Source organism: Panthera pardus, unplaced genomic scaffold (genome assembly GCF_024362965.1).
Source record: "Panthera pardus isolate Hobbes unplaced genomic scaffold, ASM2436296v1 HiC_scaffold_12, whole genome shotgun sequence".
Lineage (NCBI taxonomy): Eukaryota > Metazoa > Chordata > Mammalia > Carnivora > Felidae > Panthera > Panthera pardus.
This window is the reverse complement of record NW_026526677.1, coordinates 58,945,987-58,960,340: the sequence shown is the minus strand read 5'-3', so window position 1 is coordinate 58,960,340 and position 14,354 is coordinate 58,945,987. Positions and strand designations below refer to the sequence as shown.

General features: G+C 46.6%; 1 protein-coding gene and 1 long non-coding RNA gene across 2 annotated transcripts in view; one reads left to right on the top strand and one right to left on the bottom strand.

Annotated features, from left to right (window-relative positions):
- The window catches only part of MAP6 (microtubule associated protein 6), a 76,811-nt gene that overhangs the window by 24,272 nt on the left and 38,185 nt on the right, over window positions 1–14,354 (top strand). The window lies entirely within an intron of this gene.
- LOC109267217 (uncharacterized) lies at window positions 8,880–10,078 on the bottom strand. Its single transcript, XR_002079983.2, has 2 exons — window positions 9,632–10,078; window positions 8,880–9,375 (listed from the first exon to the last, which is right to left on the bottom strand). It is a non-coding gene; the product is annotated as an uncharacterized LOC109267217 (long non-coding RNA).

Genomic DNA, 14,354 nt, shown 5'->3' with positions numbered 1-14,354 from the left:
TTTACACTTGGCTTGAGAAGAACAACAGAAGTTTGGGAGCAGCTTAAAAATTGACTTAAAATTCTAACACCCAGAGTGAACAAAATCACTGATAGAAGGCTTCATTTAAGCTTCTTGACTTTTCAAATGAATTCAACAAATACGTTTTGAACACCCAAGGTGAGCACTACAGTGAGTTAATGTAATCATTGGTTAGAGAGAAAGCATTTGTCCTCAAGTCACTTCCGGCTGAGTAGGGGAGACCGCTTTAAAAATGCGGGCTTGATTTTTACTCAGGCATGGTAAGCCAGCAGGTCAGGAGATGACTGCCACTGAAAAGATAGCTTATTCTCAGAGGAGGGGGCAGCCTATACCACACCATGCAAGGCCACGTGGGGAAGCACCAGGATGGGTCAGGAGGCGGAAGGAGTGAGGGGAAATGTGGTTTTCCCAGGAAGAAGTGGGTCAGGCAGGGTAAGCAGGCTAAGCAGGTTTAGGAGTGGCTGGCTTGAATAATTTCAGTGGACTCCGGGGCATATGTCCATAGTCTTCTGGTACCTAGCCCCGTGATGATTAGGGTAGGAGGATAGTGGCCCAAGTGTGAGAGCCCAATAAAGGAGGTGTTTGGGGTCTGGGCATTGGATTGGTTGGTTTGCATATGAAAGGCGTGTTTACCACCCCTAGGAATGGCAGCCCTGGAGTGGAGGTGGGGAGCTGTTTCCCCAGGGTCAGTAAGGCCCCAGATGCCAAAACACCTGAATAAAAAAGACGTGCTTAGTACACGGAGGCAAGGCAGATACTTAATTGTAGCATTATTAGGTGCAAGGCTGTAAATAACAAAAAAGAAGCACACTGTGGGTGTTAAGGAGATGAGATTATTTCAAGAATACTTGTTCTGACAAAGGTTTAATGGAAGAAATGGCTTTTCAGCAGGATGGGCTGGGTGGGAGGAGGGGAAGGGATGTGGCGGGGGGAAGGGGGTGTCCAAGCTCCTATCACTCATTGGCAAGTTGCCTACCTGGGGCCAATTACTTAAACCCTCCAAATAATGTTTATTCTGCTTATATCCCGAAGTTGTTATGCAGATCAAGTAACTAGCTCCATGTTTCTCTCACTGTGCACAGTGCATGGACCTATGTTAGAACTGTAGTGTTTGTTTAAACAAACACTGGGACCCAGAATCAGGCTGCAAGGGTGAAGCCCAGGAGTCTGCATCTTAACAGGCCCCTCACTCCCACTCTAGGTGATTCCAGGAACACTAAAGTTGGAGATCAGCCTAGAGAAAACAGTGCTAGGCACATTCTGGAATCCAGACGGTAAAGTACATGTAAAGAGGATTCTGTGTACTTATTACAACTAGAGCTTACACCTGCTTTGGTCTCTCATACCCGGAAGCTCCTTAGGCAAGAATTATGTTTGGGTCGCTTGCCTGGCGTAGTGTCTGTCCGCTGAGGCAGGTGTCAAACGCACACACAAAACAAAGAGATAGCACCAGAAGCCCTGCCTCCTGCACTCTGGCCGTCTGAGCCTGGTGCCGGGGGAGGCTCATGTTACAGATGCTCCCACAGGCCTCAGGGCGAGCGCAGCCCAGGAGCCAGTCCTCAGACTGCGAGCAGCCTCCGCTCACAGCTTGGCCTCCGAGGCAGCTGTGCGATTTCAAATTCCATGTTTATCCGCACGGGTTTCTATTTTTACCTCAAATTTCTAAAAATATGAACCGACAGACTAACCCAAAGTGATTTTGGCACTCTTGAGGGAAAATACATGGGTAAGAATTATTGAATAATTGCGGAGCCCTCTGGCCTTGCCTAATTGGGTTTTTGGCAGATAGATGCTGTATGAACGGATGGTGATCCAAAGTGGTCAAAGGACAGTACCACTTGGTAAGCCCCGCTTGTTTGACCTGGGGGTTGATGTTTTCAGTAGTCACAGAAAACCTAGCAGGTACATTTCCCACATTTTACTTTCATAAAGTGAGGCTCAGGCATGTTCAGTCACTTGTATAAGGTTTCGTGGGAAGGAAGGTGTGCGTGGGGTTTCAGCGGGCTCCGTTTGATTACAGGCTCCCCTTGCTTCCTCAGCCAGACTCCCTCCAAGAAGATGCTAGATCCCCAGGGTGAGGTTAAAAGGCATGCTTCGAACTAATTACTTTTATAAAACCCTGGTGATGTATCTCTCGTTTCATAAACTAAAAAAGCGTTCGCTTTACTGACTTTCACAGAGATCATTTTTATCAGATCTCTGACATAACAACCCAAATTGCAGCTGCTTATTTCGTTCCACATTCTCCTTCCCGCTCCCCCAGTAATTAGGCAGTAATTATTATGAGGGTAATTACCTCATTAGGAATTTGGTGTGAGAAAGCTCTAGGAAAGAATAATGCAAGGGCGTCTCTTTATAGCTACAAGATTACAAATGACAAATAAGTTTTAATAGCCCTTAAGCCCTCATTAAAAGACAAGGGAGAATTTTTCCTGCACGATGTTTTGGAAGGTGTCAGCATATCTCTTAATCAATCTGTGTTTCTCTGAAGAGCCAAGTTCCCCTGTGGTCTGAAAGCCCATTCCTAAGTGAGTGGAGGCACTCTGAAAGTTCCAGTAAAGAGGAGCCCCAGCAGCAGCCATGACCGGCCGTACGTGCCCCACCACTGCCCCTGCCCCTGCCCATGGGGGCGTGGGAGAAACGTGGGGGGAGGGCGTCATGGGAACTGGAAAAGACACACGCTCTGACTAAAGAACTAGTATCCTGGCCATTGGTCCCCAGTGCCTGCACCTCACAGTCCCATCTCCTGAAACCAGGACAGAAGCTCCTGGGAGCAGAGCCTTTGTCCTGCCGGGGTCTACCTGGCACGGCTGTTGGCATGAGGACTGGAGAAATGTGAGTTAGGGGTCCTTAGCGTAGTCGGCCTGGGCTCCCTACCATCTGGCTTCGTTGACTGCCATACACCCCATGTTCCCTCCCTTCCAGGACCCTGAGTGCGCCCACCTTGGGGTCCTTGTGGAATTTGCTTTTACCCTTTTGGCCATGAAAAGGCCGTTGTCCCATCTTTGGTGAATTCTTAGTCCTCAAGACTCAACTCATGTCTCCTTCCACATTGCTGCCCTCTCTCCCAGAGGTAGAATAAATCTTCTCATTTATTTACCCTTAGCACTTTTTACATGGCTCCTGTATAATATCGTTTAAGCATTCAGCAAATATCTTTACTCAGAGTCTCTCCTGCCTGGCCTGGTGACAGGGACACAGCCACTGTAGCCCCTTCCACTGTAATCTCTCGTTTGAAATATTGAAGTAGCCTCCTAGCTGGTCTCCCTGCTTCCTCCTTGTTCTTAACCTTCTACAACAGAAGGCACGTTACGCCACTCCACGCCAGATGAGTGCCCAAATCCTCCAGTGGCTCTGCCTCTCACGAGAAATGAAATCAAATCTCTCATTCTGATGTGCAGTGCCCTCCCTACCCCACCCGCCCTTCCTTCTCTGATCTGATCTCCCACTCCTCCCCCCATTCCCCTTGTTAGCTCCACTCCGGTGACACTGGCCTTTGTTCTTCACACACACCTCTTGCCTCCGGGTCTTAGCGTTCCGCCTGGAGTGCTCCTTCACCAGATTTCCACGAGGCGCACTTCCTTCAGGTCTCTGCTCACGTCACTTCCTCAGAGAGGCTGTCCTTGACTCTAGGTAACACAGCACACATATACGTACCTACAAGCCCACGTGACTCTGTCACCATTACTAGTCTTGTTAGAACTTCGCACCACCTGGCGTATTGTATAACTGCCTATTGGTTTATTGCCGATCCCCTTCACTGGAACGTAAGTCGCTGCTCTCCAAGACAGCCGGGATGTTGTCTAGTCTACCCTCTGTTGTATCCCGACCTCCTATCGACGGCATCTAGGTTAACATATGCTGAATAAATGAAGCAGTGAATTACTGAGCATCATCCAGTGAGCCCTCAATAAATACTGACAGAAAATCAGAAATATGCTCAGAGTGTCTGCCACGAGAGGGAAGTTTAATTTCAAGTTATAGGAGGATTGACACATACAACAAATAGGCAAGTGGACTTGCCGGAAAGACCGTTTGCCTTCACGAGTCCCATGGGATGGGGACTTACGGGCAAACGTCAAGAGATTTGAAGAACACAATGGAATAATTTTTAATGCTGTGTAAATGGTAACACAAATGAAATGCTTATGTAAAGGTATGTTCCAAGCTATTAGGTTTTGTGCAGCTATTGTCTATTGTTTTTAATAACAATATATATCAGCATCTTTAAAATAATCAAGACTATTTTTTTTTAATTTTTTTTAACCTTTATTTATTTTTGAGACAGAGAGAGACAGAGCATGAATGGGGGAGGGTCAGAGAGAGAGGGAGACACAGAATCTGAAACAGGCTCCAGGCTCTGAGCCATCAGCACAGAGCCTGACGTGGGGCTTGAACTCACGAACCGCGAGATCATGACCTGAGCCGAAGTCGGACACTCAACCTACTGAGCCACCCAGGCGCCCCTAATCAAGACTATTTTACAGCAGAACAAAACCAAACTAAACCCAGGCTAGGAAATGAGAGGCCTGGGAGTGCTGGTTCCAGCTCTGCCACGACTTTGCCACGTGACATAATGAACTTACTTGCCCTCTCTCTGCTTTATTTCCCCAGTCCGTAAAGTTGGCATACTGGATTAAATTATTTCTGGAATGTCTACCAGTTCTAAAATTCTAGGCCCTGGGGATTGTTGGCTGGCTGGCTGGATGGATGGACGAGGGACTCTAGTTTCCACGACATTGCCCCAGTCTTAACTCTCCTGTTGGTTCTACATTCTTCTTCCCATTCTCTCCCCACTCTTTTGTAGCCCAGAGAGGCCTTACTCTTTATCTGAAAATTTTTTATGTACAACTCTGGGGTCCCTATATCTTCTTTGAGTCAAAGATAGAAAACAGTAGAAGATAAAGTCATTAGAAGCAGAAATGATGGAAACTGGGGGGATATTTATTCTGTGAAAAAAGAAGGGAGAAGGGGGATAGGTATGTTGACTTACATCTAAGAATCAAGGGAGCATATAAAATTCATGGAACCTGTTTTTTATTTGTGATTGCTTTTGAGAGGTATTTCTTTATACACTATTGCACAAGAATTACAGAGTATTACACATCAAATCTTCCCTCTGGCAGATTATAATCCTAGATGTTTGGACAGGGAAAGGCCCAGAAGAACATCTGAGAGTTCTTGCCCACCTAACTTGGTGTCTTTGGGCAAGTCCCCAGAGGTTGGAATGGATGAGAACACAGAGGAAGCCTGCCTGGGTTCAGGTCTATCACTCACTAGCTGTAACTCACTCACGACCTTGGGTCAGGCAGTCGATACCCCATTTTTCTGGAAATAGAATGGTGTTCATTGGGTTGAAGTGAGAATGAAATGTAAAACCTCAGTGAGGTAAAGTAACTTGCTCCCCAGGTGACAGAACTAATCATTTGAACCCCAAAGCCCTAGTAGGAAATGAGTATAAAAAGAATCAAACTGTCTCATAATTCTAGACTGTTGATTAAACCAATGGATATAAAGTAAGAGATGTCTATACGGTGCCCACAGAGGTAATTTCCCATTGCGAGAGATTTGCTCACTCACGCACTCGGTATCCATTGCAGCAAAATAGACCAGAGATGCCTTTGCCAGTGGTATTTGCTGGATGGAATGATACTATCTATTCCAGCTGAGTAACGTAACTAGATACCCAGTGCCTATCTCCTGGGACAGCAGAAATGATCACTTTTCATTGATCTCCTTTAGACCTGACCTTGATATCCTTCCTGTCTCCCCCTAAATATATCAAAGCACCTGATGGTATAAGCATGTTCTCCTTCAACTAAATTTCACAGGACTCATGTTGAGGTTTGTGTTCAGAGGCAGACCACGACAGAGGCTGGATCTGGATCTGATCTTCAGTCACTGTAATCTTCTAGTCACCAGCCTTTGAATCTGCCCTTTCCCCCTTCTCATGTATGAGTTTTGTTAGCTCAGAAGGCCTGGCAGCCATCCGTCCCCAGAGCTGTGAAAGTGCATCTGTGCTGTGTCCCTCTGGCCCTGTGTTAGATGAGCCCATCCAAAGAAGGAGTGTGGGCAGTGGGTTAGGCAAAGGGCAAAAGTCAATCAAGAAAAATACATCTAGAGCAGAGGGAGGGGCAAAGTGGGTGAAGGGGGTGGGAGGTACAGGCTTCCAGTTACGGCATGAACAAGTCACGGGGATAAAAGGCACAGCATAGGGAGCACAGCCAATGACCTTGTAATAGCGTCGTATGGCATCAGATGGCAGCCACACTTATGGGGAGCACAGCATAACATATAAAGAAGTTGAGTCGCTATGTTGTGCATCTGAAACCAATGGAACATTGTATGTCAACTATACTCAAGCAAAAATTTTAAAAAAAGAAAAAAAGGAAAAATTCTTCTACCCTATTTCATTCAATCCTCACATTATCCCAGCAGGGTCGATGACATTATCCCTGCTTTACAGATGAGGAAACCGAGGCTCATCTGTAGAAAGGCCAGGTGACTTCCTTAAAGTTGCACAGCTGGTAAATGGCCTATTTGGGATTCCAAACCCAAGCTCTTGCTGATAGGCCATGCCTTGTTATTGCTGAGGATAGTGGAAGAGGAACCAAAAATAATTGGAGAAGGCTTACAGTCCTGCCAACAATTAAATTTGTACCAGGTTTAACCCTCCTCAAGGTGATTCAGATTATACTAGTCACACTGGCACTGTGGGCATGCTGCCTCGAGCCAGGGGCAGTGCTGGGCCCTTTACGGACACTATTTCCTTTCTTTGTCACCTTTCACCCACGAGGTCACCATGACTTCAAAGTGGTGTTTCTCAAAGTGCGTTCCTCTGGCCAACTATAATAGAATCACCCAAGGAACCTGTTAAAATACAGATTCCAGGGCTTCACCTCAAGAGTGGGAACACTAGAAAGAAATCATCACTAAGAAATTCTTGGGGCACCTGGGTGGCTCAGACGGTTAAGCATTTGACCTTGGCTAAGGTCATGATCTCACAGTTTGTGAGCACGAGCCCTGCTTCTCATGAACATGTGCCCTGCTTCTGGTGAGCCCCACTTCTCTTTCTCTCCCCCCCACCTTCTGCCCCTAGTGGGACTTTCTTTCTCTCTCTCTCTCTCTCTTCACCCTCGCTCGCTTGCACTCTCTCTCAATAAAAAAAAAAAGAAAAATTATCTGGTGATATTTGGCACTCAGTTTGAGAACAGTTGTTCTTAAAAAGTAGTAGATTCTCGTTATTAATGAAACACTTAAAATCACTCACTACCTTTTTTGAAGCCTTTCTAAATTAAGCATTTTGTATTTAAAATATAGATATGGATTCTTTTAATGAATAATGAATTTAGAAAGGACACGAGTAGGAAGCCGGAACTCAGCGCAGGGCTCGGATGAGTGAATTTTATTTGGTGCCTGGAGGACTTTGAAGGAACTTTTTTTTAGGACTGACTAGTGGTTCACAACTATAAAATTCAAGTCCTGGTATATATTGTCTGAAATTTGGCCTTCAGTCTAGACTTTTCTAATAGTCTATAATATATCAAGTAGCTTCTTGGAACTATTTAAGTAAAATGCTCATAATAAATTAGATAAGATGCAAAATTATACAAACAGATTCATTTCAACTCATCAGCTGTGCCCAAGACGATAGATGACAAACCCAGATAAGCTGGCAAATTCTACTGAACATTCAAAGAAGAATTAATACCACGCCTTCACAAACTCTTCCAAAACATACTTTGCAACTCCTTGTGAAAGGCCAGCATTACTCTGCTCCCCAGGCAAAGACCCAAGACTCACCAGTGAAGGTGGGATATATTTAAGCCCAAGTCACCTGCCAGTTCTCTGACTCTGGGAGAGGGTTGAGACAGAGCATGGGGACCGTGATGATGGTGGTTGTGGTAGTGGTTACAGTCACAATCGCACAGCACACGCACACACTCACAACACGCAGATTTGAAATCCCACAGTGGGCTTTTGTTAAGCGTTCTTCTCTAGGGCAGGTCCTGGTCTCTTCCTTGCTCTAGAACGCTCATTGCTGTGGGTATTTAAAATGCGTCAACAGATGATAAAACACACATACATCTTAGGAACAAGAATTGGGACTTCTGCTCTGGTGTCAACAAGATTTACTCTCCCTGACCGATTTTCTCCTCGCCCCATCCTTCTGCCCACCCAGCAGACCTTCCCTCCCGTCATTGTCTCACTGACCCGTCTCCATGCGCCACCATCATTGCCCCCGCCAATGTATCTCCAGCCATGTTTTACAAACTTGAACTCAGATCTAGATCTAGCCCCCTTCATCGTTGTATTTAGTTAGGACTACTGCAGTTTATATTAATCCTTTGACAAACAGTCATGTGATGGCAGCTATGGAATAAACTGTTTTCTCTTCAATCTTTTTGGCCTCAAAAAAAAAAAAAAAAAAAAGGTACCTTTTGTGTCAGTATATAGACCAGAGCCGTCTATCCTTTGTAGTGGAATCTTTATTGCATGCACGAGCACAGAATTGATTCAGAATACATGCACTTGTGATTTGAGCACGCTGAGAAAAGATCGCATCCTGGGAAACAGTTTCTTCAGCACTGGGTTGACCTGCCACAGTCCCAAGCAAAGACATGATAGAAAGATCCAGACTGGGAGTCCTTGTGAGTTTGGGCCCTGTGCAGCCACTTGCTGGCTCTATGCCTTGAGACAGTTCACTCTACCCCCCTGAACCTCCATGTTCTAATCTCTAAAATAGAAACAATAACTTGTATCTTGAAGGGCTGGTTGGCCTGAGATGAATTTAGACCAAGTATGTCAATCCATTATGAAAGCTTTTGGCATACAGTAAGTTTTCATTAACTGAAATGTGACTTTTACACTGAACAAATTATAAGGTGACTTTATTTTTGCTTCCCACGATCCTTTTAAATTTATTCTGTGGGACAGGTTCCTCTGCTGCCCTTGCTTGAAAATTTGGGCAAGTTCTATAACTCATACAGCAAATTTCAGTAAATAAAAGTCCTCTGTCATTCAAATGTCCATCCCATGTTATAGTCACCATGTCAGTCTGTTTAAAGTTAATCCCTCTTCTCCTCCTGCATCTCTGGCCTGTTCCAGGGGAGAAGCCCGCGGTGGGGCCTCTACTTCATTTGTCCCATCCCTCACCCTGCATCCAACCTGCCCAGTGTTGGAGTTCAGGTAGCAAGAGCACGAGGCAAAGGGAACGGAAGGGCCCTTCTGGGACTGGCGTGGTCACGGTGATTGCTGCTCTCTGGACCAGCAGGCTTTCAGGATGGACCGTCTCTTGTGGCTGCTTTGCTGGGTTCTCTAGAGGCCTCCGCACTCACCACCATGGATCTCTTCCTGCAGGAGAGAAAAGGGATAAAAGTGAATCCCCTTTGGCAGGTTCCACACTCCCTCCTCCACCCTGGGCATCCCATGGTCCCTCTAGCTTCTTCTGAAATGTTTGCCCCTTGGGGTGGCTGTCTTGACGCTATCCGGTCCTGGGGAAACTGCACCATACCTTCTGTGCCCTAACCACAAGACAGCTCAAGTCACCCCCTGAACAGCCCTTTCTCCCTGTCTCTGCTCCTGGACAGACTAGCCAGCCATCTCTGACCTTCAGATTTTTCACGAGAGTCCCTGTTGACTCAGGAGGGTCACTATCACATCCCCTAAGATCCAGATGTCCTTGTGTCTCTCTCTTGACTTCAGCTGGAGGGAAAGTGGCCCCTTCACTGGCACACAGAGTTCTCACCAATATCCTGTCCCTGTTACTATTCTCAGCCTTTGGCAATTCTACATTGTGACAGCGTGCCTCCCTTTGGAATGCGGTATTGTCTCTGTGCCTCAGCTGAGTGCCCCTCTTCAGTCCTGGGACACGGCTATTCAGTGTATTATTCTCGTTTAACCTCAGCATCTCCACTTACTGCTGTCCAAGGTCACGACACTTAACTACCCTCAGCTCCTGTTTCCTCATCTGTAAAATGAGAATGGTACTAACTGTGCCTGCCTCGTGAGGTCTCTGGGAGGATTAAATGAGATAATGCATAAACGTACTTCCTACAGTTCCTGGCACTGGCAAGATTCTCTGTAATGTAAGCTGTTTTCACTGCCATCACCATTATCATGATTAATCTTAAAGCAGAATTACGTGTCCTTTTGTCACCAACCCCCTGCCGCCCTGCTTGACTAGAGCGCATGTGCACACACTTGAGACATGCACACGGGCACAGCTGCGAGTGCAGAGTGGTGGCTGTTTGGAGGTGTCTCGTCCCTGACCCCCCTTTGATGCTGGCTGTCCTACAGCCGGCATCCTCGGTGCCTGACCCCCCCTCCCCCAACTAATTCATTTATCTCTTTACACTGTCTCTCACAGCAACTTAATTACGTGGCGGGCCTGTGTGGAGCCATCTGCTGCTGGATTATCATCCCTGTCTCCCTTAGGAACCTGGGGACTACCTCAATGGCCCCACAGTTTCCTGAGGCAGAGAGGTGGGGCCAGTCCCCATTGTTGGGAAGTCACATGCGGGAGCTTCTGTGTTAAACGACCAGAAGCGTGAAGATGATTTTTGAATCGCATGCAGCGATGCCCCACATGTTTATCCTTCTGCCTTCAGTCATTGCTTCCTAGGTTTTGCATAGTCAAAAAGAGAAAAAAGTAAGTCATAGGAGGGTAGGCCTATTTCCAACGTGTGCTGCGTTTTTTCTGCCAGCTGTCACAATGAGACTTCATCCATCATCCCTAAGAGTGGTTGGGGGCCTGCTCTGGGCCTCTTCAGCCCGCTGTGTTTCTCTCTGCTATAGCACTTCTCATACCACATGACTCAAGACTGTTTCTCTGTCTCCTCTGGCCCCGACTGGACCGTGAGCTCCTTGTCCGTTATCCTCAGGTGCTAACGCAGTGGCTGGCTCACAATTTCTCTGATGCCTCAGGTAGTAACTTCATCTCTCTGAGCTTAGTTTCCCCATCCATAAATTGGAAAGTGATAGTGTTCATCTCAAAGGGTAGTGCTAAGGACTAAGTTAAATCATGAGGGCAAAGCACCTTGTATATTGTAGGTCCTCAGTAAAGGGTAACTATGTTATAACTGCTGTAGGCACGCAACGAATGAAATAAATTGTGAGCAGAATTGACAGTGAGTTCTAATTCACCATCATTAAATAGAACATATGTGAAGATGTAGCCTCCAGTCTCTCCCTGTCCCCAGCCTCTCATTGTCACCAAGTGGCCTGACTCACCCAAACACAGTGGCTCCCTAGAACCTAGTTAAAAGAGACAAAGTTTGGGGTACCTGGATGGCTCAGTCAGACGAGCGTCCAGCTTCGCCCCAGGCCATGATCTCACAGTTTATTGCATGAGTTTGAGCTCCGCATCGGGCTCTGTGCTGACAGCTTAGAGCCTGGAGCCTGTTTCAGATTCTGTGTCTCCCTCTTTCTGCCCCTCCCTTGCTCTCTCTTTCTCTCTCTCTCTCAAAAACAAAACAAAACAAAACAAAACACATTAAAAATTAAAAAAAAAATTGGGGCGCCTGGGTGGCGCAGTCGGTTAAGCGTCCGACTTCAGCCAGGTCACGATCTCGCGGTCCGTGAGTTCGAGCCCCGCGTCAGGCTCTGGGCTGATGGCTCGGAGCCTGGAGCTTGTTTCCGATTCTGTGTCTCCCTCTCTCTCTGCCCCTCCCCCGTTCATGCCCTGTCTCTCTCTGTCCCAAAAATAAATAAAAAACGTTGGAAAAAAAAAATTAAAAAAAAATAAAAGAGACAAAAGTTTTTATGTACTTTTTAATTGGAAACACTAAATAAGAAGTAGAAATCAACTAAGTTAAAACATAAAACATCAATTTGCTACATAGAAAGCCCGGTAGGAAGAAATCTTCATTGATTTTACTCTACTAAAGTCTGATAACATTGTTCTCAATTTCTTTTTCTTTACATTGTTTTTAACTTCTACTTAGTTATAAGATGTTTGTCTTGAAAGTAATTGCTGCAACAAATTATAAAATACGTTGTAAATGGGTAAATTCAAGTTTTGCTCACAAATAAGCCACAGGTAACGAGAAAGAAAAAACAAAAACAAAACGAAAAACAACCAAAGTGGCTCCCAGGCCACATTATCACATCACTCCACCACTCTGAGATCTTGAGTGGCTCCCTCTGCCTCCAGAGTCCAGTCTGAGCTCTGGTACTTGATCCCACCCCACCTCTCACCCCACCCCACCTCTCCACTGCCCCTTGTGGAATCCTTGACTGTAAAATACGGTGAGAACGTCTTGGGGTGCCTGTTCAGCTTTGCTGTTCTGTGACTTTCATGCAATCCTGTTCATTCGGTGCACTTTTTCTGAGTGCCTGCTCTGTGCTGGGCCCTGGGCGGGACCCTGGGGCACAGTTCCTGCCCTCGGGGCCTCCAGCCTAGAGGAGAATATAAGCTGTCTTCAAGATGTGGTTGAGGTGGGGAAGGATGCACTGGGGGAGCTGGGCAGACCCCCTGTCTGGGGGTCAGTGATGGCTTCACAGAGGTGACATTGGAGCAGGGTGATGTAAAGAGCGTAAGGCCTAGGAGAGCATTCTGGAAAGAGGGAAGAGTATGAGTGCAGACTAGCACAGGCATGTGGTTGAGCTGTTCCAGGGACGAGAGTGGGAGGCAACGGGCCTGCGGAGGTGGGCCGTGGCAGGGCCAGAACCCACGGCTGGTGCGGAGCTTGGCCTTGACCCTCCAGGTATAGAGGTCACAGAGGCCCTTTCATGTCTCTACAGCCATGGCCAATGGCCAAAAGTGTGCCTTCCTTCTGGGTGCCTAATCTGCACTTTATATGGGGCTCCATGTTTCATTCTAATATTTAAAAAGAGAAAAAAGTAATTTTTAAATTTTCTGTTCTATTTTGTTTTGTATATAGAAACAGATTAATGTAGGATGATAGGGAAATGTCAGATCTGTAGTTAGTCACCTTGAATTTGACTTCTGGCCCTTCCATGCACTAGCTCTGTGCCCTTGGACAAATCACTTGCCTCTCTGGGCCTTGGTTTTCTCCTCTGTAAAAATGGGGGAAAGTCTCCACCTTATAGCACTGCTGTGGGGATTACAGATGAGGGCATGTTTTTGTGGGACAACTGGTACCCCAGAGGCCCTGACACACTCCTTCTTTTCCCTCCCCTCACAGTCACTGGATTTCCAGTCACCTGGATGCCAGCCCAGTGACCTGCATAATGACAAAGAATGCAGGGACACTGATGTGAAGGAAGTTTCCTATGAAATATTAATTGCTTCCCCCAAAGACTAGGTGTTCTGAAGGGCTTTGTTCCCCCAGCTGAGAGCTCGTGACCTCACTGGCCGGTCCCTGCCATTCCAGGCCATCCAGGGAAGGAAGGCCAGGCCACTAAGACAAGTCCAAGTGCTAAGGCTGCATTCATGAGTTCATGGGTGTGCTGTTCTTCCTGCACATAGCCCTGGAAAGCCCAGAGCAGGGAAGGTTGCAGGAAGTTCAGCGTCTCCCCTTCTTTGAAAACTCCTATTTATCCTCTAAAAACCCTTCAGATTCTCATGGGAACCTTGACCTCCCAGAGCATCTCACAGCACTCAGCTGGAAGTTCCTTAACAGCAGTTACTTGGGGTTGCTTCATAAATGCTTATTCAACAGAATACCTGTCAGAGGCTCAGAGGCATAAAACCATGTTTAAAATACTGGTTCAGGGATGCCTGGGTGGCTCAGTTGGTTAAGCATCCGACCTCGGCTTGGGTCATGATCTCACGGTTTGTGGGTTTGAGACCCACATTGGGCCCTGTGCTGACAGCTCAGAGCCTGGAGCCTGTTTCAGATTCTGTGTCTTCCTCTCTCTCTCTGCCCCTCCCCTGCTTGTGCTCTCTCTCTCTCTCTCAAAAATACATAAACATTAAAAAAATGTAAAAGATGAAATAAAATATTGGGCACCTGCTGCATGAAAGGCATTGTGTTCAGTATGTTTGCTGACCAGTGGGGACACAGTCAGGAGAGTCAGGTACCTAATGTATCATGTGATGCTTGCCTTTCTTAGGAACGCAGACCTTTTCCTGATGGCCCCGTAAATTATGCTGGTTTGTGTCCTTAATCTTTTTCTCTACTGTCTCCTTTGCCTGGGTTTGACCTGCATCTTGAAGTAGCAGTTTCCCCAGTAGGAAAGGGAAAGAAAAAATTCATGGTAAGGACAGGCCCGTGCAAAGACACAGACTAATGAAAGTGTTTCAAGCCTTCATGGAGCAGCTTATGGAGCTTGAAATCTGGAGTTGGACAGACCTGGTTCAAATCTGGCCCTGACTGACAGAGACACCCCAAGTAAATTCTTGCACCGATCTGGGACTCAGGAGACTC